The following is a 22,954-nucleotide window of genomic DNA, read 5'->3' as shown; positions in this document are numbered from 1 at the left end:
GAAATTAAGAGTCAGATGCTCAACAAACTGAGCCACACAGGCAACCTTATTTCTTCAATATTTAAACAAAATTATAGGGAAAAGTTGTAATATCAACAGTAAAAACATGATCCTGCCTTCATTGTTTTCTCTCCTTCTGATCTCCTTTTAACATGGAATGCCAAATGATTCCTAATTGTTATTTCCTACCTTTGTAACCATCTAGCTATTCCCGCTGCAACACCTCATTTTTTATCTTTAAAAGCTTGTGAACCTGAATTAAGCTCCAATATTCTCTCTTTTTATTTTGTGCTTTGAAAATGTATTTCTTCTCCTGTTTGAAATCTTCTGACATATAATTTTTCCTTCTGTTCATCATGTCTGCAGGTTCAACTTCGAATATTATTAGACTTTTTTATTTCCATGATTCTTAATGCTCTGTATACCATTTTATTGTAGAAGTTACTCATATTAAAAGTTAAAATTCTATATTTTTAAAATTTTTTAAAAATTTTATTTATTTTTGAGAGACAGAGTATGAGTGGGGGAGGGGCAGAGAGAGAAGGAGACACTGAATCCAAAGCAGGTTCCAGACTCTGAACTGTTAGCACAGAGCCTGAGGTGGGGCTCCAACACACGAGCCAAGAGATCATGACCTGAGCTGAAGTCAGAAGCTCAACTGACTGAACCACTCAAGTGGCCCAATTCTGTAAGTTTTATGTACTTACAGATACATATGTTTTCATTAGGTCAACATGGACACAAAAGAAATTCTACTTAAGTATTTAAATGTATCTCCTAGTAGGCTGTTTGGAACATTAAGGTGTTTGCACTAAGTAAGTTAATTCACAGCATAATGTGTGCCAAATGGGTAACTCTTTACTCTTGCTTTCAAAGAAATAACACCTTCCTGTTTGTCAGTCCTAAATCCCCCATGAAAGCTATGGGCTCCACCTTTCCGTTTCCTTCATGACCTTGATAAATGGCGCATCTCTCTCTCACTTGGTTCCTCAAGTCATCTCTTTCAATAGGTTCTTTCCCTTATTTATATACAGAAATATGCTCTTGACCACCAATTATAAAACCACTTGAACTATGCAAGATATTAGACTCCCCCCTCCTCCTTTCCTCCTCCCAGACTTTCCATCTCTCTCTGTTCCTTTTCCTGCCTAATTTCTTAGGCAGAAGAAATTTCTTAGAAGAAACCAAGTCTTTGCTTTCTATTAATCCCTTCAATCCCTCAGGCATCAAGCTGCTGAAAAGAGCTCAGAAAATTCGTGCAATCTTACAGATCGGTGCCGCTGGAAATTCATGGCTTTCTGGTTCAGGAAGACCCTCAGAGAAGCTAAGTCACACTTTCCCTTCCGCTTGGGATTGTCGCCAGTGTAACCTAGCTCAGCACTCCTGGTCCACACAGCTCTGCACTAGCCCTCCTCTCTTTACTTCCTATGGGTCATCTTTACTCTCACACATGGCTCCCGTGGTTTCTGACCTTGTGAACCTGAGCTTCCTGTCCTCATCTCCAACCCTTTGACCCGATAGCTTAGATTTCATTTATTTTTGCCTCCTCTACCTGTTCCAATTATATGACCCACAAATCAACATCCAGATTACTATTTTCTATTATATTATCGATGAGTTCCTGAAAACTCAACATTGTTAAGAGATACAGGCTTTGAAATTCAACAGACACTTACTAGTTGTGGGTTATTGGACAAGGTAATTAATCTCTTCAAACTTCAGTTTCTTTAGATGTAAAATAGGATAATGTCTATTCCACAGAGTGTTAAATGAGATAAGGTTTGCACAATTATTAGCTCAGAGCTTACCAAGTATTGAGTACTCAATGACTCCAAAAAGGGAAATTATTTTATTGTCATTCATTGAATAACTTATATATGTCAGGCATAATTCTAAAAAATATGAAGGAAGAAATGTTGGACAAATCCAATTCTTTTCATTCATGTAGCTGTCATTGTTGTAGGAAACTGCATGAAACAAAGAAGGAAATGTATTAAGAAATTAAGAAAGAATGATTTCTATAACACAAATAAACAAAGAAATGAAGAAGAAATGAGTGTGCCATATATAATTTGCCCTTTTTTTAGTTACCCATCTTAGTTGAAAAATAAATCTTCCTAAGTTGCACCTCTCCTTGGCATGTTTCAAGTCGTGTAGAGACGCTATTTTGGAATATCTTTCTATATTAGTTCATTTTGCTCGTTCCCACCATGAACACACTGGTTCTCATTTCATTTTCCTGAGGTCTCTCTAGTGGTTGTTAGCTCTCACCAGAGTTCTAGTCCAGTAAAAGCTACAACTTTTATTAGATTGAGGTTCCCATAGCTCAGTTCAAATTTTGTCACTTTCTGTGATATATATATATATATATATATATATATATAATGATATACATATTTTAAATATATATATAATTTTAAATTATATATATAATTTATATATATATTTTAAATTATATATATATAATTTATATATATATATTTTAAATTATATATATATAAAATTTAAAAGGCTCCCAATTACCCAACTACTCTCAGCCTAGCATCCAAGATCCTCCATATTTTTCCCTTCTTTCCAGTCCTGCCTCCCAGGCACTGAGTGTTTTGGGCCACCCATCCCACTTTGCCCTCTATTTCCATCTCCCACTTCCTTTGCCTCTGTAGTTTTACTTAAGTTTCCCTCTCCCCTCTGTTGAGGTTTTTTTTTTTTTTTTTTTTTCCCTATGCATATGAAATCTTTTTTTATTCTCTTTGATAAAAATCATTACAAATTCCATGTTTTATATGTTTGTTTTGTGTTAATGTTTATTTATTTAGAGACAGAGAGGAAGTAGAGGAGGGGCAGAGAGAAAGAGGGAGAGAGAATCCCGAGCAAGTTCTGCATTGTCAGCGCAGAGCCCCATTCAGTGAGATCTGTGAGATCATGACCTGAGCTGAAATGAATAGTCAGATGCCCGACCAACTGAGCCACCCAGGCACCCCACAAATACTATGTTTTTTTACAAGGTCTTTCTGATCCTAGAGGAGGTATGATCTTGCTTTTGAGTACCTGTTGCTCTCTGAACTGCTGATAAAAAAGGCATTAATCACTCTCCCTTGTATTTTGTTTACTTGAGAACTCCTTATCTACCAACCAGCTTGTAAGCTCCTGGAAGATTGACTACTACTACAGTTAATTTGAAAATACCAAGAACACAAAGAGGACTGCTCTCTCTGCTTTACTTAATTACTTTTCTATTATTGAGAGTACAAGGTCTGATACAAAGAGTTGCTCAATAAATATTTGCTGAACTGAGTCAATTAAATCAAGGAACTTCACCTCTAATAAGTGTTACAACACTTTATAATTTGGACTTTAATTGAGTGTAACTCCATGATCATACATACCGTTTGGCCTCTCTCGTCTTCATTTACAAGACACCTTAGCACATATTATTTGTTTTTATTTGTATTATATGATGTTGAAGGTTAGAAATGCAGTGACTACTGCCTGGAATTTAATTCCAACAGGGAGTTGATGTACGGTTAAGCATTCCTCTACAATTTACTTTAATGAGTGCAGTAATGTATTATTACAAAGAAAAAGTAACTAAAAGGTTTGTTGACCAAGCAGTGTGAAATTGAGATAAGCAACCGTCTTCTCATTAGAAATTAAACACAACTGCATTTGTAGGATTTGGTTTCAGTGCCAGAGGAGGTCATCGAGAGGACAGTCCAGATGTGACGGCAGGTCAACCTGCAAGCTTGACCCGGGCAATCTGGGAGGCTCCTATCACCGCTGTCCTTTAAAGGTATGTTCTGCCCATCATTCCCTTAGCAGGAACCGTTTCTGAGGATGCAGACTTGAGAAAGCAATGTGTTGTTGAGAGCATCTGGATGATAGACATAATTGCACTCAGTTAAAGCCTCATATAAACTTGCTAGATTCTAGCAGGCATTCACGGAGTCTATTTGCCTTGTGGCCGCTGAAGACAAACCTTTGTAAATTCCCTTGCCTTTTTTCTTTTTCTTTTTTTTTTAAAGCTCCCTTGCTTATTAAACCTGAAACCTACCACCTGGAGTGACCTACCTCTTTCTTTGGTTTTTCCTTATGCTCTGTGTTCAGGGACCAATTTGCAAGCCAAAGTGGACCCCAAATGCCCCCCTCTCCTTCCCTCCCCGGCCCCTCCTGGAGCATGTGGGAAATGAAAAACTCATCCGCTGTTCAATGGTTTGTTTTGTGCTTTTTTTATTGTGGTCAGTTAGAGCAGTTTGGTGGGGAATGGTGAATGTGTCCCTTTAAGAAGAAAATCTCCTTAACCTTGAAGGGCTGAATCAGGTGTGAAATGCTCTATTTGATACATTCGGAGGGATCCTTTTGTAGATTTGTGCTTTAAAATTGAAAAACATACACTGAAGTTTGACTCAGGCTCTAGTTGAAAAATATCTACAAACACCACCCCTCTTATGAGAAACAAAATGGTAGGTCATATTTTTCTAGAATAAAAGGAATACTTTTTAAATATCAATCAACCTAATAGAGGGTTCTTTAACTGCTCCAATCTATTCAGGCTAATGAAGGCATCATTTTTTCTAGCAAAAAGCATTTGTCACTGTATGCAATTTTGCTCCTGATTTTCTTCTTATATATTTGAATTAGAAAGATTTCATCAGAATGCATCTCTGTAGCAATTTATAAATAATGATGAATAGCAGGTGTATGATTTTAAATTACCAGGAGCAGGGTAAGAAGGGGTGAATTTTAAAAATGCTAAAATCTGCGGTAACACTAAACTTGCTTTGAGCCTCTGCCCTCTCAAACCCTATCTCTCAGGGAGATAAAATAATGAAAAATACTTCTCTAAACTGCTGGCAAAACTCTTATTGTTTGTACCACTCTTGGAAAAGACTCTTGGGACGAGCAGAGGAATCCTTGCTATTGATTGGCTGGTTAAATAGAGGACTATTAGCTTCAGACAGGCTAGATTGATTATACAGCAGCAGCAGCGGGAGCTGGGACTCAGAGCTGAGTGAGCGTCAGGGTGAAAAGGAGAGAGAGAGAGAGAGAGAAAGGGAGAGAGGCAAGGTGGGGAGAAAGCGGTGCACGTTCCATAGCATCACTGTGTGACTGCTGGTGCCGATTAGGATTAGCTTGCTTTCTCGCTTTCTCAGTCAACAACTTACTGAGATGCCTTTTCTTTTACAAGAGGCTGTCAGCGCCGAGCCCCAGCAAGAAATAAAAGACTTCACCTTGGAATAGTTCATCTCACTCCGGCATCATTAAAGAGGATTTTGAAAAGAAAACAAAAATCACTTCCCCTTCCCAGCCCCACTTTGTTCCAGGATCGAACAGACACAGTTGCATGCTTCAGGTAAGGAAATTAAATTTTTATCTCTGGATTCGTTTTTAGTCATTCGCAGTAAAATATAGCCTAGCCTTGCATGTTTTAAAAACTGAGTTTTCAGGGATGTGTTAGACTCAATGCCATGCATAAGCATGTGGATTTAGAAATGTGCTGATACATGTTTAGAGGTATGTATTTGCTGTTTTATCTCCGGGTACATAGAAATTTTATTTATAAGATCACTAGCTGTTAAGTTTATAGAGCAGATATTCTGTATGGAAAAAAAAAAAAAAGAAAAAAGGAAGCAAAGTCCATACTCAAAGGAGCATTTCTGGTGACAGCCTTAAAATACGTTCACATATACTGTTCTTAGCTGTGAAACAACTTTGGGGAAATAATAGCATATCACAAAAGGACCATCACTGTGTTAAGTGTGTACTATTCAATTTCATGCAGACATAGAAGCTACAATGTTTTCAGTGATTGTCAGTTGTTAGTGTTTTTTTTTTTTTTCCCTGAATCTGTCATTCACAGTCTTAACACTCTTCAACATAAACATGATGTGTCCTAAATGATGTGACATTAGACTGCCATCTTATTATGGCTAAGTTATTGATGGTTAGCATTTGGTCTTAAGAAAGTACTGAGCTTGGGCAAAGAAATACGACTCTGGAGATGTTTAGCTATTCTAGAGTCCATGGCTGAGCTGGAGTTCCATCAATTAATATTAAGTGTCAGTGATGGCATATGCTGGTAAAGTGTCTGTGAACATGCAGAAACTTTGCACATGTTAAAATCTCTTCTGCGAACAGTATTTTTTTTTTCCATGAGGAAAGCGACTGGATGGCATAGGAAAAACAGGCTGGGGCAATGCAGTACTGATGTAGTTGATTGACCTTAGGTTTACAGTTCGACTGCTAAAGAGGCAGCATTGTGATAGAAGATGAACGTGACGAACTCCGTCCTTACTGGAACTCAAATGGTCTATGATATTTTTGGTGTAAATTTATTTGCTTTTGGGTCAGTGAAGACAGATATTTTATCCCGAGCTGCTCTGATTGTGTTTTTGAGTGAAGTTCCCTGAGTCACTAATCAAAAATCAAACTGCCAGCTGGGACAAGTCGGCAAAACTTTTTAGTATGTTGTTCAGTGGTTCAAATAATAAGATTCCAATACTCTTGGGAATCAACCTAGCTGAAGTTAGGAATATTACATACTCTGAATGTCTATATATGTGTCTGTGTTTAACCCTTGCTTATATATTAAATATACATATTTAAGGAACACAAATGCTCATGAACTCTATTTCGTCTTTTCAATGTGGAATGTTTTAATGTTTCATGATAATATAAATAGTATATCTATCCAGATATTTACATTTATATCACCAATATCAGAAGGGAATAATTGTTATAAATTTTGTAAAGTACAGTTTGTCTAAAAGAATAGGAGTGTGTATTGAAGAATATTGAATATGTTAGTCTTTCAATTCAGTCATTTGAAAAAACAATTATATCCATGTCTTTGAGTATAGTCTTTGAAAAATTAATATCACACTATTGACTGAGGAAGGTGGCAGGTACTTTAGACTATACTTCCATACACACACAGACACACACACACACACACACACACATATATACATATATACATGTATATATAGATATAATTTTATATATTTATTTATATATTGATATATTTATGATTATATATATTATAATTATATATGATGTAATATTACATATTATATATGAGTAATATTATATCAAATCCACACACAGCTTTTGCCATAAATCTATTATAATCTTGTTTAATTATTGCTTTGCATGTATTACAATGATTATGTTTACTTTTTTGCAATTTATCCAAAATTATATTTTTAATCCTTCTATTTTATTGTTTATGGAAAAAATGTGACATATATTTGGTTCACTGTGGCTAAAGTGATATAATTAAGCTTTAACTAATTCATTTTGTAATTTTCAAATTTAATGCACAAAGTTATTTAAAATTCTAGAATTTTTTGTTGCCATAATCTTAAGCATCTAACCTAGTTATGTAGTACAGTTACCTTATAGCACTTATCTATGGGTTATAATGAGCTATATAGCATAAAGAAAACTAATTCTTAATTGTGTTGTATTTTTCATGAGACTGTTGATACTTTAGCATAGGTGGATGTAAAGCATCCATACTTGTTTTTTTTTTTTTCTACGAATAGGCATGTTTTTCCTTTCAAAAGACTTAATACATTTCTGAACTATGTGCCTCTTGCACTTCAGCATTCTTCTTAGCTTACCCCAAATGTTACTTCGATTCTCTCTCATGTTTTTTTCTTGTTATCTTACAAATTCTATAATTACTCCTGTAAGAGCTTTAATTCCCCAATCTTCACAGGATATTGTCCCATGATTGGAAACAGAGCAAGTTCTTTTTTAAATGACATCTGGCACTTCTGGCTACATAATTAAAATGTCTCCTGCTTTCCAGAGCAGTGCTCCTCAGCAAACAAGATCAAGGGAGACAGGTGTTCTAGCAGTCATGTATAGAGGTGACTGAGTCTGAAATCTAGCAGCTTCTTTTGTGAATTCAGCTTTCACTTTTCTTTGCGTTTCGGGAAAGGCTCCATTTGGCCCTTTATTCAACCTTCTATTTACTTCCACAGTATCAGATACCTTTGTTGATTACTCATTTTAGCCATAGTGAACCAAGAAGGAACAAGAAACTACAACCTCTTCTGTTTATATAGGTATCTCAGCCATTAGGGGGCTCTTTCTTCCTATGTTATCCTCAGCAAACCTCTGGGAGAGATTACATTGCTTCCTTAAAGTATTTTCCCTGTGTTTAGAACGTGAGTGCTGTTTGAAGCAGCTTCCTCCTACTTTCCACAGACAGAACTATTGCAGATTAATAAGATTTTTTTTTTTATTTTCATGGGAAAGTGAATTTATCCTGTGCTGTCTCAATTTATTCTCTTCAAAATGTTCTTATCTATGAAATGTTTAATCTCTGAAAATAACAATGGTTTGACAGAGTGAAATGACCAATCTTAGATAAATTTAAAGACTTCTGTCTTATGCAGCTAGTAGCTTAAGAAATGTAAAACTAAGGAAGAGCTGCAGGGAAGAAAGTTCCTTTACAATCATCTGCAAATATCTGAGAGAGAATGAGTGCCTCAGGGCTCACCTGCAATTTGCTTTCAGCAGAAGAGAACAGCAGGCAGCAAAAAGAATATTACTTGTTTCCTACAAAAATAGACATAGAAGAATTGAAAATAATAGGATGGGTTCACTCCCCATACACATGTAGGACATGTACTTTTTAAATTCCATTTTTGTTTCTGAAAACTAAATGAAGTTTTCATAAATATACACAGAGGGTGATGCAGGCAGCTGATTATGGGGGCAAGCCACGCATATTGAACTGCACTGCAGACTTTCTTAATAAATGGAAACACAATCCTCCTCTATCCACAGCAGCTAAAGATGCCCCCTGTTTACAGGACTAGTTTGGGGATTAGTCAACACTTACTAACGTCTCCGGGCAAAAGCAATGTGTTTAGTGGGTCTCGGATTTTCCTCAAAGGACACCACCCCCAGATAGAAGTGACATACACTCGCAAGAGAGATTTCTTTGGGGAAGTGAGAGAAGGGGAAGGATTCTGAGCTGTGCATCATGGAATACCATTCCTTTACTGAACAGTTCCTTGATTTATCAGGAGAGAAGAGTAGTCGCTTAAATAAAATAAGACGGAGTGGCACAGATACTTCCTTTACTGGTGTTTTGCAAGGAAACATGTAAGCTTTATCTTCTGTATGAAAATGTGCATACCTTGAAAAGAGTAAATTTTGAATGCATCTAGTATAATACACAAAGTTGTGTGGGAATCAGTCCAAGTCTTCCTGGAACAGGCCGGTATATATTCTAATGCAGTTATTTCTTACCGAGTTGGCTTTCGGTAATGTGAATGGGTAATAAGACTTGAGAGGGAATCCTAACGCTACCAATTTTATGTAATCCGGATGAGGAATGTTTAAAGGTCTTTAAGTTTCTTCTAAAAAGAGGTGGTCTTTTATTTTCAAGTAGGACTGCATTGAAGGTGGAGAAAAGGGCTAAACTCGAAAATAAGATAAATGAATAAAAATGCATTGACTGTCCATGATTTTTTTATGTTGCCAAAATTTACCCAAGGTCAATATAACAATGCAAGTTAAAGACTCATGTTTTCTATATAATGGTAAAGAAGTGCAAATACCACCGAAGTAAAATGTTATTTTGTCTCCTTCTCTGTTTTTATCTTATTTTTCCTTCCTTTCCCCAATGTTCATCTGTTTTGTTTCTTAAATTCCACATATAAGTGAAACCATATGATATTTATCTTTCTCTGACTCACTTATTACACTTAGCACAATACACTCTAGTTCAATCCACATTGTTGGAAATGACAACATTTCATTCTTTTTGATCACCTAGTAGTATTCCTTTGTGTGGATATAATACATTTTCTTTATCCATTTGTCAGTTGTGGGACATTTGGGCTCTTTGTATAATTTGGCTATTGTTGATAGCATTTTGGAGAAAGCATGGCAAATGGGCTGCAAATATTTATGCCTTATACGTTTTTTAATGTCTAGACTTAATTTTTAGATCAGTTTTAGGTTTACAAAAATGAGATGTACAAACATAGAGTTCCCGCAGACCTCCTCACCTCCATCTCCTTTACCCTGCGAGTTTTCCCATATCATTAATATTTTGCCTTAGTGTGGTACATTTATCATAGTGAATGAACCATGATTCATAAATCATTATTAACTGAAGTCCAGAGTTTACCTTAGGGCTGACTCTTCATGTTATATATTTTTGGGGTTTTGACAAATGTATAATGGAATATAGCCACCATTATAATTACATGCAGAATGGTTTCACTGTGCCAGATTCCCCTGTGTGCCACCAAAATAGATTTTTCTCTCTCCCTTCCTCCCTTCTGCCCTCCCCCTGAACCTTGGATCTTTCAACTGTCTGCATAGTGTTGCCTTTACAAGAATGTCATATTGTTGGAGTCATAATATGCCTTTAATGCGGTTTCTTCATGCCTTTTTGGGGCTTGGTAGCTCATGTATTTATATTGCTGAAAAATATTCTATTGTGTAGATGAACCGGTTTATCCATTCACCTACTGAAGGATATTTAATTGCTTCCAAGTTTTGGCAGTTATGAATAAAGCTGCTACAAATATCCACATGCAGGTTTGAGTGTAGATATAAGTTTTTAATGCATTTAGGGCGATACCATGAGCATGATGGCTTGTTCATACAGTAAGAGTGTGTTTAGTTTTGTCAAGCTGTCCTCCAAAGTGGCTATACCATTTTGCATTCCCACCGGCAATAAATAAGAGTTCCCGTTCTCCACATCCTTGCCAGAATTTGGTGTTGTCAGTGTTCTGGATTTTAGTCATTCTAATGACTAAAGGTATATGGTATATCTTGTTGTTTTGGACTATGTGTGTGTGTGTATATATATATATATATATATATATATATATATATATATACATATATATATATTTACATATATATTACATATATATATTTATATATATATGTATATACATATATACATATATATACATATATATATAAATTTTGTTTATGTATTTTTGACAGAGAGAGCATGAGCAGGGAGGGGCAGACAGAGAGGGAGACGCAGAATCTGAAGCAGGTTCCAGGCTCTGAGCTGTCAGCACAGAGCCCCAAGCGGGGCTTGAACTCACAGACCGTGAGATCATGACCTGAGCCAAAGTTGGACGCTCAACCTACTGAGCCACCCAGGCACCCCTATATTTTTAATTTTTTTAATGTTTTTTTCCACTATTTTTGAGAGAGGGAGAGAGTGCGAGCAGGGCAGGGGCAGAGGGAGAGGAAGACGCAGAATTTAAAGCAGGTTCCAGGCTCTGAGCTGTCAGCACAAAGCCCGACTTGGGGTTCGAACTCACCAACCATGAGATCATGACCTGAGCTGAAGTCGGACGCTTAACCGACTGAGCCACCCAAGCACCCCTGGACAATATTTTTGATTGGTAATAACTGTTTCTGCTGTGTGATGAATAATTCCAAGGCATATCATGGATCTTCAGGAAATATGTCCATAATAACCAGCAAGATTTCCTTGCTAATTTTTTTTCCCCTTTTGAGGAACAGCTTGTGTGTGTGTTGGGGAAGAGGCGAGGTAGCCCATACTTGTAACACATATTTGCTATTCATAATTTAGGGCTCTGGTGGAATGAAGAAATTACAGCAATCAAATAATTCAGTCCCACATTTGTCAAGTATCAGATAGCAACAATAATTTCCTATTTTTAAAGCACTGTTATTGAATTAAGGAGCAGAATTTGGCATTTTAAATTTCATATTTTACTTTCTAGCCATATTTATCTTGCGGGTAGAAATTGCTGGCTTCAAATTGTTTATAAGTATCTAAAGTCCTCAAGCAGATTGAGATTCTTCATAATCTGGCCTTGACCAAACTTTATGACATAATTGCTAGTTACTCTGAGCTCAAGATAAGCTGTATTTTCCCCTGTCCCCCCAAATGCTCTCAACCTTTGCCTCTGCTAATCTTGATTTGATTGGTCTTCCTTGCCATCTCTGCTAATTCATACTTTACCAGTCTTTCTACAAATCCTTGGGAATTCCTCTACTGTTAATCACCTAAGACCTTGCATTATTAACTAAACATTTATTGCATCTGTATTATAACCTTCTACTCAAACTACATGATTCAGAAATGGAAAAAAAAAATTCTTTGTGCTTTTTTTCTTTTCCAGTCCTCCAAGTGCAATGTCCATGCTACTCATTAATGCCTATGAGTTGAAAGAATAAATTTTAATTTTTTGAATGTTTTATTCAGTTTTGTGAGAGAGAGACAGAGTGCAAGTCGGGGAGGGGCAGAGACATAGGGAGACACAGAATCTGAAGCAGGCTCCAAGCTCTGAGCTGTCAGCATGGGGCCTGATGCGGGGTTCAAACTCACAAACCAGGAGATCATGACCTGAGCCAAAGTCAGACACTTAACTGACTGAGCCACCCAGGTAGCGCTGAAGGATTAGATTTTGAAAAATGTTCTTATTAGTACAGAATATGTAAATGATTTTTTGAAAATGTTGTCAGTGTCCAATTTCCTTCCTTTTTTTTCTTTTTTTTTAAGTTTATTTATTTTGAGAGAGAGAGAGAGAGAGAGCGCACATGAATGGGGGGGGGCAGAGAGAGAGAGAGAGAGAGAGAGAGAGAGAGCAAATCCCAAGCAATCTCCACGCTGTCAGCACAAAGCCCCATGCAGGGCTGGATCCCTTGAACTGTGAGATCATGACCTGAACCTAAATCAAGAGTCTGATGCTTAACCGACTGAGCCAACCAGGCTCCCCTCCAATTTCCTTTCCTTCTCTTGCCCCCTTTTCTTTTCATTTATAAGAAGGGCAATCCAGTTGGCTAAAGGTCTTGTGTTCTAATCCTCCCATGACAGTTGATCCCTATAAAACTTTTATCCAGGCCACTTAACTGCTCTGCACCTGCTTTCCTGACTACTCTTTGTGAAAACCTGCATTGTATTCTGGTAGTCAAGCTAATATGTATACAACCCTTACAGGCAGAAAGCACTATGCATGACTACAGGGTCATTATGCAGTGTCTATAATTAGAGGTGCCTCCGAAAACAAAATTTAAAATATTTGGAAAAAGAAAGCACTTTGAGGCAGAGAGTACGGGTGGAGATTTGTATATGCTCCCTTTTGGGGCATTGATTCGAATTTAAAAGATACTGAAATGAGAGTCAAAGGATTGGACTATTTGACTAACATGCCAATTAAATTTTAGAAGGTTTCTTGAAACAGTGTACGAGAAAAGCATACGTGAAGCATAAATAAACATGAAACAGTGTACGAGAAAAGCATACGTGAAGCATAAAAAAAAGGTCATGCAAAAGAACAGAGAGGAAAAGTATTTAAAATGGCATTGTCTTCTGTGCCACTGTCTCCTTTGTGAGTTGTTATGTGTGTTGGCATATTTATGCTTTGTAAATTGACTTATATTCCGTAATGCCCTTTCTTTACGTACATTTACTAATTTATTGCGCTTTTAATATTCTTTTTCATAAAGTTTAGTTGTTGGCTGATAGAGGTACCCAGGGTATCGTCTCTGCCATCTAGTTATCGAATGTTTCTGTCATAAATCAATACAACTTTAACTTCTTGGCTGGAACTAGAGAACTTTTCAATTCCTTGCCAAGAATACTCTGTGATAAACCGTCCCTTAAATCTACTGAGGACGGAACACTTTGACCCATAGCAGCAACATTATCCCTGAGAACACTAGAAATTTTCCAGAATAAATTTCTGAAGTTCAATTGTGAAATTCATTTGATAAAGGGAAAAGGGAATGGTGAGTCACATTGCAAATTCAAGTCTTTCTGTCTCTGAAGCACATTTTTTTAAAACACTATGTTATATTGCTTCTCTTATTCTAGAACCATAGAGAAATTTTTGTTTGTTTTTAACATCTATATTCCTGAGTTTCATCCTCTCTATAATAACAAAAATAATGGTATTTTCCTTATAGAGTCAGCCAAGGGTTCAGTGAGATCATACAGGTAAAAGGCTTAGAAGAGTGACGTAATCACAAGCATAAAAGCAATAGCAGGATTGATATTTCTGTTGAATGCCTCTGAATCCACTGTGCTCCATAAACAGATTTAAAATACCTTGTTACTCAATCATTCAAGCAACATTGCTGGGTAACTAATAGATGTGTCATTTTATCCTTAATTATCTGAGTGGTTACGAAGATAAAGGACAGATCAGTGACTTTCCATCTAGGAGACAAGAAATAAAACCATGCCAGCAATTAAACTCATTGTGTTGTCGTTGTTGTTGTCTTACTTCCAAAATTGCCCCTCCATACTCTGAGGTGGGGGCAGAGCTCTTTAAACAGCATTTCTTCTTCTAGCTTGTTTCCTATTTGGTTCTAGCCAAGAATATGCTAGAAGGAGATGGAAGGCAGGAAGATGGAAAAGACCTTTCTCTTTCCCCTGCTTGCTGCTGATGTCACTATTACCTTATAGGGCCCTTCCCAGCATCAGTTGACTCAACTGAGATTTGCTTCCTGTTTCCAACTGCTTCTAGTACTCCCAAGAACTAGCCTCATCATGCCACCTCAGTGGTTACACCGGGCAAGCGGTGCCCTTTTTCTGCCACTAGGGGGCACCTTCTCCATCTTTTAGGTTCTTAACAACCTTAAGCAAAAGTAGCTGCCCTGGGGAAAACAGCACTTTTCAAAGTCCTTTGTTAAGAGAGAGAGAGAGAGAGAGAGAGACAGGAGGGGAATACTTCAAGACAAAGAATATAGATTAGAATTTTGTTCATGTCACTTGTTTAAAAGGCTTTATTTTGCATCTGAAAGAAACCAGAGAATTCTCTGTTCCCCCAGCCCTGAGGATGGTGGTGGTTGCTTCCAGCATTCACTATCGCTTTTACCTCACTGTTTTCTTTTTGTATTTTCAGTTTTCCAAGATTTGTATTCAAATTTCTGTTAAAACAACTGTTGTGATTTCTGTTCTCCTGATTTCATACTAACTAAAGAATGGATACTTGATGCAGGAAGAGTTGATACCAGAAATGGAGTGGGGTACCAATGTTGGTTCTGGGGAATTGGTTTGATCCTGCCCCAGAGCTTGAGCACAACACTAAAGTATTTGCTAATGGTAATATGCTGCACGTGGTGGCTTCCTAATTAGCTAAATAACCAACCATGTTTACTTGTGACAAAGGGTCTTATGAAGTAAAGCTCCAGAAGCCAAGTCATAACTGCCTTTCACAGTTTGTTCGTAATCGTGATTACAAGACTGTAAGATGGAATAATTGTTTTAACTGCTCTTGAGAGCTTGCACATGAGCAAACAACACTCTCACACACACACCAAGCTGAGACTTTAAGTTGTTCGATCAAATCATTGCAAGAAAATCGGAAAGCCTCTAAGGCTATCTGAGAGGGTTTGGATTCAACTGAGAAACTTGAAATTCTGAGTTTCTCTAAACCTGTCCCATCAGCAGAAGAAGCCTTACTTCTGAGAAGATTAGCTTTCTCCTGCCTGATGATCCCATGATAATTCACCAGAGGGATTTGGCCTGCAAAGTTTCCTATTTTCCTCAAGACTCACCATCCTCCCTTGTTATCTCCTGACCCATAATAAGAGTCGGCTCTTCTAGAGCTCAGAATACTTGAGAAGAAAACATATGAAATGGGGCCTAGGAGGAAGTAGCTTGTAGTTCAAAATAATGGCAAGATTTTGCTAATCGATACCAGCAAAAAGCCAGGGAGTCTATAAAGTAATGTATTCTAAGAGAATTGGACAAAGGATGACAAAAGACAAGAATGGATTGGGCTGAATGTATTGATATGGGGGTACCTAACAGGAATATCTATATGTATAATAGGATGGTCGCACAATGGAAAGTAGCACTAAGAGTTTAGTTGGTAGGTTGACTAAAACATATACTCAATAGTGACCTACATCCAAGGTAGTTGAAATGCCATCACTTATTTATCATGACATAGAAATAAGAATGTAAAGACTTTGAGAGATAGGAATGTTGGAGCAGATTTATGACGTGTAGATGGTCTCCCTACTCTCTTCTACCTCACTTCCACCAGGGAGACTGAAATGGTACTCCCTTCATGAAAGCATTGAAGAATAAATAGGAGGCGAGGACACCAGACATTTCAAGGACCACCTGAAACATCTGTGGCGCTCCCCACAGCAGATCAGACATCAGGAGGGAGGTGTCCCCTTTGATTCTTCATTTGTCACCATTGGACTATATCAGTATGTCAGAGGAATTCCAAATTAATAGAAACCAAGTAGATAGATAAATGCCAAGGCTAAGATTATAATTAAAAGGCAGGAACGAGTTACCAATTGGGATGTTTTTACTGCAAGGATCTTTGCTATTAGTTAATGGATCACGCTGTTACTGCTATGAGTTTACTCAATATATACAACGACAACACATTTTAGATCTGTGGCCAGGAACATACTGGAATTTCCACAATGGAGACACATGGGTCCCTAAACAAGGCCAGTTCACATATCTGGAACAGCCTGATTGCTAGGGACAAGCCACAGTTCATAAAATATACATTTTAAATTTATTTCCATGCCTTCTTCGAAAAAAACTTAGGGTCACTTAACAGAGTGACCATACAGAGAGGAGAGGAAAAAATACACCCCAGGAAAGTTACACTTTGGCTCCAAAATATGTGGTGATCTATTAAAGTGAGAGATTATGATGGTCAGGGGTTATATGAAATTTTGAGCTACATTTTAATCACAGTGAACTCAGTTGATCTGTTAGCCTATTCAGTAGTTCTTTTTCTAATTCCTTAAAGTACACTTAACATAAGAATACTTGGATAATAGCAACATCCCTGCATTAGATTTTTCACCCTTAAAGAGAAGATATTACTAGGGAAAGAGTCAAGTGAAAGTTTCTGAGTATTTTCTCCCCTCCATTGGCACACTAATACAGCATGTAATAATTGCAAATAAATAAATAAATGCATAAGTAAACAAATAAGTAAATAGAACAAGATGGCTGCAAAATGTGGGAGACAATAATGAAGAAATCAGTTACTTTCTTCTTTCCTCAATCTGAAAAGAGGATCCCAGAGAGCTTGATGTTTGAGTTGTCTCTAAAATGGTGAGAAGAACGCATGAAAGAATTGGGGAGAAAGGGAAGGTATTCTAAATGACCACGGAGCGCTAAGGGAAGTGGGCATAGCACAGCATGGCTGGGATATGGGTCATTATGAGGACCCAAGGGCTATTGGCTTTGAAGAAGCAGACAAACAGATTGCCAAAGTATATTATGTATTATGCTCAGGAACGTGAGCTGTGTGGTTAAGTCTTTAAATGTTTTTAATTGATGGGGTAATATCTGATTTGCATAAAATATATAAATAGTTGTCTTCAACACCAGTGATAGTACAATACATGTGCTCTGGATCCTGTCTATAATCGCAGAATATGGGGAAATATATATGGGACGTAAGCTTCTCTAGTAGCTGCACTCACTTTAAATTTTAGCCTGAGTTTGATTAGAGTTCCATTTTGTTTTGGCTAATCACAGGAGTGTACGGAGCTCTGCTGGGACCACTACTCTATTAGGTCTAATATAAATAAATGAGTTGCCTAAAGCAATAGAACTTCCTCAACATACCAGTTGGCGTTTTATGCATGCTAAGCACTCTTTGGATCTGTCACGACCAGCTGTTCAATTTAGGCTTGCGAGAGGGTATGCAAACCACAGCAGCAAAAGGTTTTCAAATCCAATGAACACTAATTACAAAAATATTCACTAGCATTTAATTAGTTTACTCATTTTATTTATTTATTTTAAAAAGTTGAACTTAGGGTCCATAATTAAATGGAGAAATATTAAAGAGACATCCGAGACCTACCTATGTATATACACCAAGTATAAAAGAACACATCTGTTCTGTTAAAGATTGAAAGGTTGCCCCCAAATGCTCCTCAAACAACGTCTAGAATATGTGAAATGTTAAACTCTAAACTCTGTTTCGAAGACACCTTCCTATATGTGCTCTCACACGCGTAATGTGAGAAACCCTTTCCTTTTGGCACCAATATGCTTTTCCCCGCTCTACCTTGCCCAGTGGTTTTCAGCTGTATGGTGGTAGGAAAATAAAAATTTCATTTGTTGCAAAGTCACATGCCTTTTTGCTTTCATGCTAAAAAGTGCTACGCTAATAACCTCTTGTGAAGTCCGATCTCGCCACTTTGGAGTTTGGTCTTCCATGTGTTTAGAAAGAATGTTCTTGGTTGGAGTAGTTAGAATATTGTGATAAAAGCTTTTGCTACTCAAACTATGATCCATGTAACAGTAGAATTGACATTAACTAGGAGCTTGTTAGAAATGATACAAGTAAAACAAAGTCAGCTGAATTAGTACCTGCATTTTTATTTATTTTTTTTTTTAATTTTTTTTTAACATTTATTTATTTTTGAGACAGAGAGAGACAGAGCATGAACGGGGAGGGTCAGAGAGAGGGAGACACAGAATCTGAAACAGGCTCCAGGCTCTGAGCTGTCCGCACAGAGCTGGACGCGGGGCTCGAACTCACGGACCGCGATCATGACCTGAGCCGAAGTCGGCCACTTAACTGACTGAGCCACCCAGGTGCCCCAGTACCTGCATTTTTAACAATATCCCCAAGTGATTTATAGACACATGAAAGATTGAGAAGTATTAAACAAAATTAGTGATTCTATGATGAAAATCTAATTTTTATTGGATTGTACTTCCATGTTTTTCTATTTTTATGTAAGCATTCTGACTTGAATTAATTTTTGGTAACCATGGCTTCATAAATTTCATATTATTAAAAGTTTAATAATCTTGTTTCACATTTTGGTTAACAACTGAGATACATAAGACTGTTCAAAAGTGTATCCTCAAATATCCCCTGCTCTGATTCTAGAAAGATCCCTCAGGCATTACTGAAAAATAATATCTAGTATTCCCTTGTGTTTAAAATAAACTTACACTGCTCCTTGTCCCCAAGCAATTTTACAACTCTTGATACTAATTTCTATTTCTCCTTTCAAGGGTTTATTACATTTATTAACTATTATGAATAAAAAAATCAATTCCCACCAAATTCCTTTACCCTTTGGATTTGTGAGTGCTCAAAGTAGGTCACCTATTTTTTTTTTTCTATTATAGATCTCCAGTTTTTATATGACTGTATCTTCTGCCTATGAATTTTTATAATTAACATTTTTAAAATTTTTATCAGAAAACCTTTGAATATAGTTGTAAACACTGCATCACCTTAAAATTTGTGGTGGAGGTCTTAGCACCTCCACCATAGAATTCATATTTTCAACTACAAGTTCAGGGTGTCATTTTGTTTTGAACTTTTAAGAAAACAGTGGGTTTCTTTTTAATAACAAATAAATTAATAATGAAGATGTTACAAAATAAAAATGAGTAAATGAGATATATATAATATTTTAATTATATAATGTAATATTTTATATTTTTTAAATTATAAACCTGAAATTATTTAGATTAAGGAAGTCATCTTATACTACATACACTTCCTTTTTTTATTTTTATTTTTATTTGTTTCTTTTAAGTTGATTTATTTTGAGAAAGAGAGCGTGAGTGGAGGAGGGGCCAAGAGAGACAGGGAGAGAGAGAGAATCCCAAGCAGGCTCTGCACTATCAGCATGGAGCCCAACGCGGGGCCTGAACTCACAAACCATGAGATCACGACCTGAGCTGAAGTCAAGAGTCAGATGCTTAACCAACTGAGCCACCCAGGCTCCCCAATTTTTTTTTATTTGTAGATCTCTGTTCCACCTAATCATCCATCCCTCCCCGCAACCCTTGGTACTCACTAATCTTTTTGCCTTTTGAAGAATGTCATATAGTTGGAATCACACTGTAGGTAGCCTTTTCCAATTGGCTTCTTTCGCTTAGTCAATATGCGTTTAAGGTTCCTCCATGTCTTTTCCTGTCTCGGTAGCTCATTTCTTTTAGTGCTGAATAATATTCTATTTTTCTGGATGTACCACATTTTATCTATTCACTTACAAGGCTATCTTGGTATCGGTTCACAACCCAGGCCACCTTGTTTTTTCCCAAGTTTTGACAATTATAAATAAAGCTGCCAGAAACATCCATGTGAGATTTATATGTGGACATAAGTTTTCAACTCGTTTGGTGCATCATGCTAAGAGGAGTTTAGTTTTGCAAGAAACCTCCAAACTGTCTTCAAACTGGCTACACCATTCTGCATTTTACTGATAAGAAATGAGAAACCCATGGAGGAGGGGAAGAAAAAAAAAAAAAAAAAGAGGTTAGAGTGGGAGAGAGAGCCAAAGCATAAGAGACTCTTAAAAACTGAGAACAAACTGAGGGTTGATGGGGGGTGGGAGGGACGGGAGGGTGGGTGATGGGCATTGAAGAGGGCATCTTTTGGGATGAGCACTGGGTGTTGTATGGAAACTAATTTGACAATAGATTTCATATATTAAAAAAAAAAAAAAAAAAAGAAATGAGAGTTTCTGTTGGTCTAGACCCTCGCTGTCTTTTGGTGTTTTCAGTGTTCTGGATTTTGGCCTTTCTAATCTCATTATTTTACGTCCTCCTTTTGCAAAGACATCGTATGTGGAATATCTTCCATATGCTTATTTTCCATCTGTATACCTTCTTTGGGAGGGGTGCTTTCTGCTCAAGTCTTTGGCCCACTTTTAAATCAGAATGTCTGTTTTCTAATTCTTGAGTTTTCAGAGTTCTTTGTATATTTTGAATGAGAGTTCCTGATCAGATGTCCCTTTTGTAAATATTTTCTCCCAAGCTGTGACTTATTTTCTCTTTCTCTGGATACGGAATATAATTTTATAATTATTTAATTCATTAACTTACTTGACAAGCATTCACTGTGTGCCTTTGACAGTAACACTTAATTTCTAATCTATCCCAAATGAGCTTAATAAAGGAGACAGATTTTTTTTAACATTTTTTTTAATGTGTATTTTTGAGAGAGAGGGAGGGAGAGAGAGAGTGCGAGCAGGGGAGGGGTGGAGAGAGAGGGAGATGCAGAATCTGAAGCAGGCTCCAGGCTTTGAGCTGTCAGCACAGAGCCTGATGCGGGGCTGGAACTCACAAACTGCGAGATCATGACCTGAGCCAAAGTCAGACACTTAACCGACTGAGCCACCCAGGTGCCCCAAGACAGATTTTTTTTTTAATCAGCTTTAAATCCAAGATTTGTCCTGCAGTTCAGGCTATTTCTAACTGGAGGAATCTGTTAAGGTTCCTTGGTGGCAGGAGAGCTGATGGCAGCTGAGATCTCTCTTCTTTGGCTCTCTCTACTATTGAATTACTTTTGACTCTCCTTTCAATGGATATGTGTTGTCTTTTCCCGGTGTTGAAAGTCATCAGCTGGTTCCTAAAATGTTATTAAAACATGAAACATTATTTTATTTATTGTAATTTTGTCAAGTATATTTGGCTTGAGATTTTCCCTTGACACCTAATAAACCATTAAAAATGTCTGTCTTATAACGATGGCTGTGGATCCAGGAATTTGGGATAAAGATCCTGAAAATAGATTGTCTCTGTAACTATCTAAAAGTCACGAGAGTCCATTATTTTAGGAAAAGGCTCTTTAAAAATCATGCCTGTCAAACAAAAAGTTTAGAAATCCGTGACAACACAGGAGCCTGATGGCAGAGGGAACGCTGATTCAGTCCTTGAATTTTCCATGACGACTTCTCACCTGCACTTAGCAGCTGTTTATTGCTTGGTTCACTGGAGCATATGATGCTGAACCAAGCCACGGGTCAATAAAGTCATTTACAATGATCAACCCTCTGAGTGAAAGAGGTGATGAATCAACCAAAACTCCTTTGGGCAACAGACCTAGCAGGGAAATTTTGCACTTGGGGTGGTAATATATAATCAGATGAATCAGCAGACTGCACATCTCCCTAATTAATTTTACCACCTTTGGAGAAAGCATACAACTAACTTTTAAATGCTCTTTTCCTTTAGTGGGGGTGTTAGTGCTTAGATATCAAACTATGCAGGAAACCTTTATACCTTGACCTTGTCAATACTGAGAGAGTGGTTTCTTGATGTTTAAATTATCAGGTTTGAATTCAATATTAGCTTTAAGATCCTTCACATTTTTATGTGATATTTAACTATTAGATTGAACTGAGAATATCTGATGCTTAAAATGACTATAGAATAGCATTATTAATTCATACTGCAATTAAATCATAACAACAACTCTTTTTGGAGTGCAAACTAAGTGCCGTGAGCCACACTCTTTACACATGGTATCTCATTTAACCTACACAAAGAGCTATGAAGCAGACAATGCATTTAGTCACATTTGTGGAAGCTGAGTTGAAAAAAAGGTTAAATAATATTCTCAAGGTGTTGAAGCTTGTAGGGTGGCCAGTTACAAACTTGAATATAGACCTCTTGGACTTAAAGGCCATGTTTCTAATCACTACCTTATGAACAATAATGACATGAAATTTGTTCAGATATTAGTTTTCATTAAATTAACATGTATTTTCTGAAAACGTAGCTCTTTTTAACTGATAAAGTGATTGCTAGATTATATTACGTAGGATATTTAAAAATGATATATGAATTGGGCAAGAACTTGTTATATTGATGTTTTAGTCATAACGATGACACTTATTATTGAATAAGAACTTTTAACATGTTTGGAATCCAGAGAATATGACACTATGCTAACTTATTACATGTATGATCTAACTTAATCCAAATATAAATACTGGGGAGGGAGGTGTTATCAAACTGTGATGACTGATGTCTACCAAATAATCTTCTTAAGTTTGAAATGGGAATTGTAACCAGAATTAAATAGCTTTTCTATATGTTAATACAATCTTAATTTTTTAGTTTACATTTTCAAATAATTTTTGCTTTAGGCACACTTATGAGTGACCCCTGAGACAACTAGGAAGGTGGATTGTTTGGGTCCCTTGTGGGCATTAATCTAATCTTCCCACA

This window comes from Panthera onca, chromosome A1 (assembly GCF_046562875.1).
Source record: "Panthera onca isolate mPanOnc1 chromosome A1, mPanOnc1 haplotype 2, whole genome shotgun sequence".
NCBI lineage: Eukaryota > Metazoa > Chordata > Mammalia > Carnivora > Felidae > Panthera > Panthera onca.
This window is presented reverse-complemented; position numbering follows the sequence as displayed.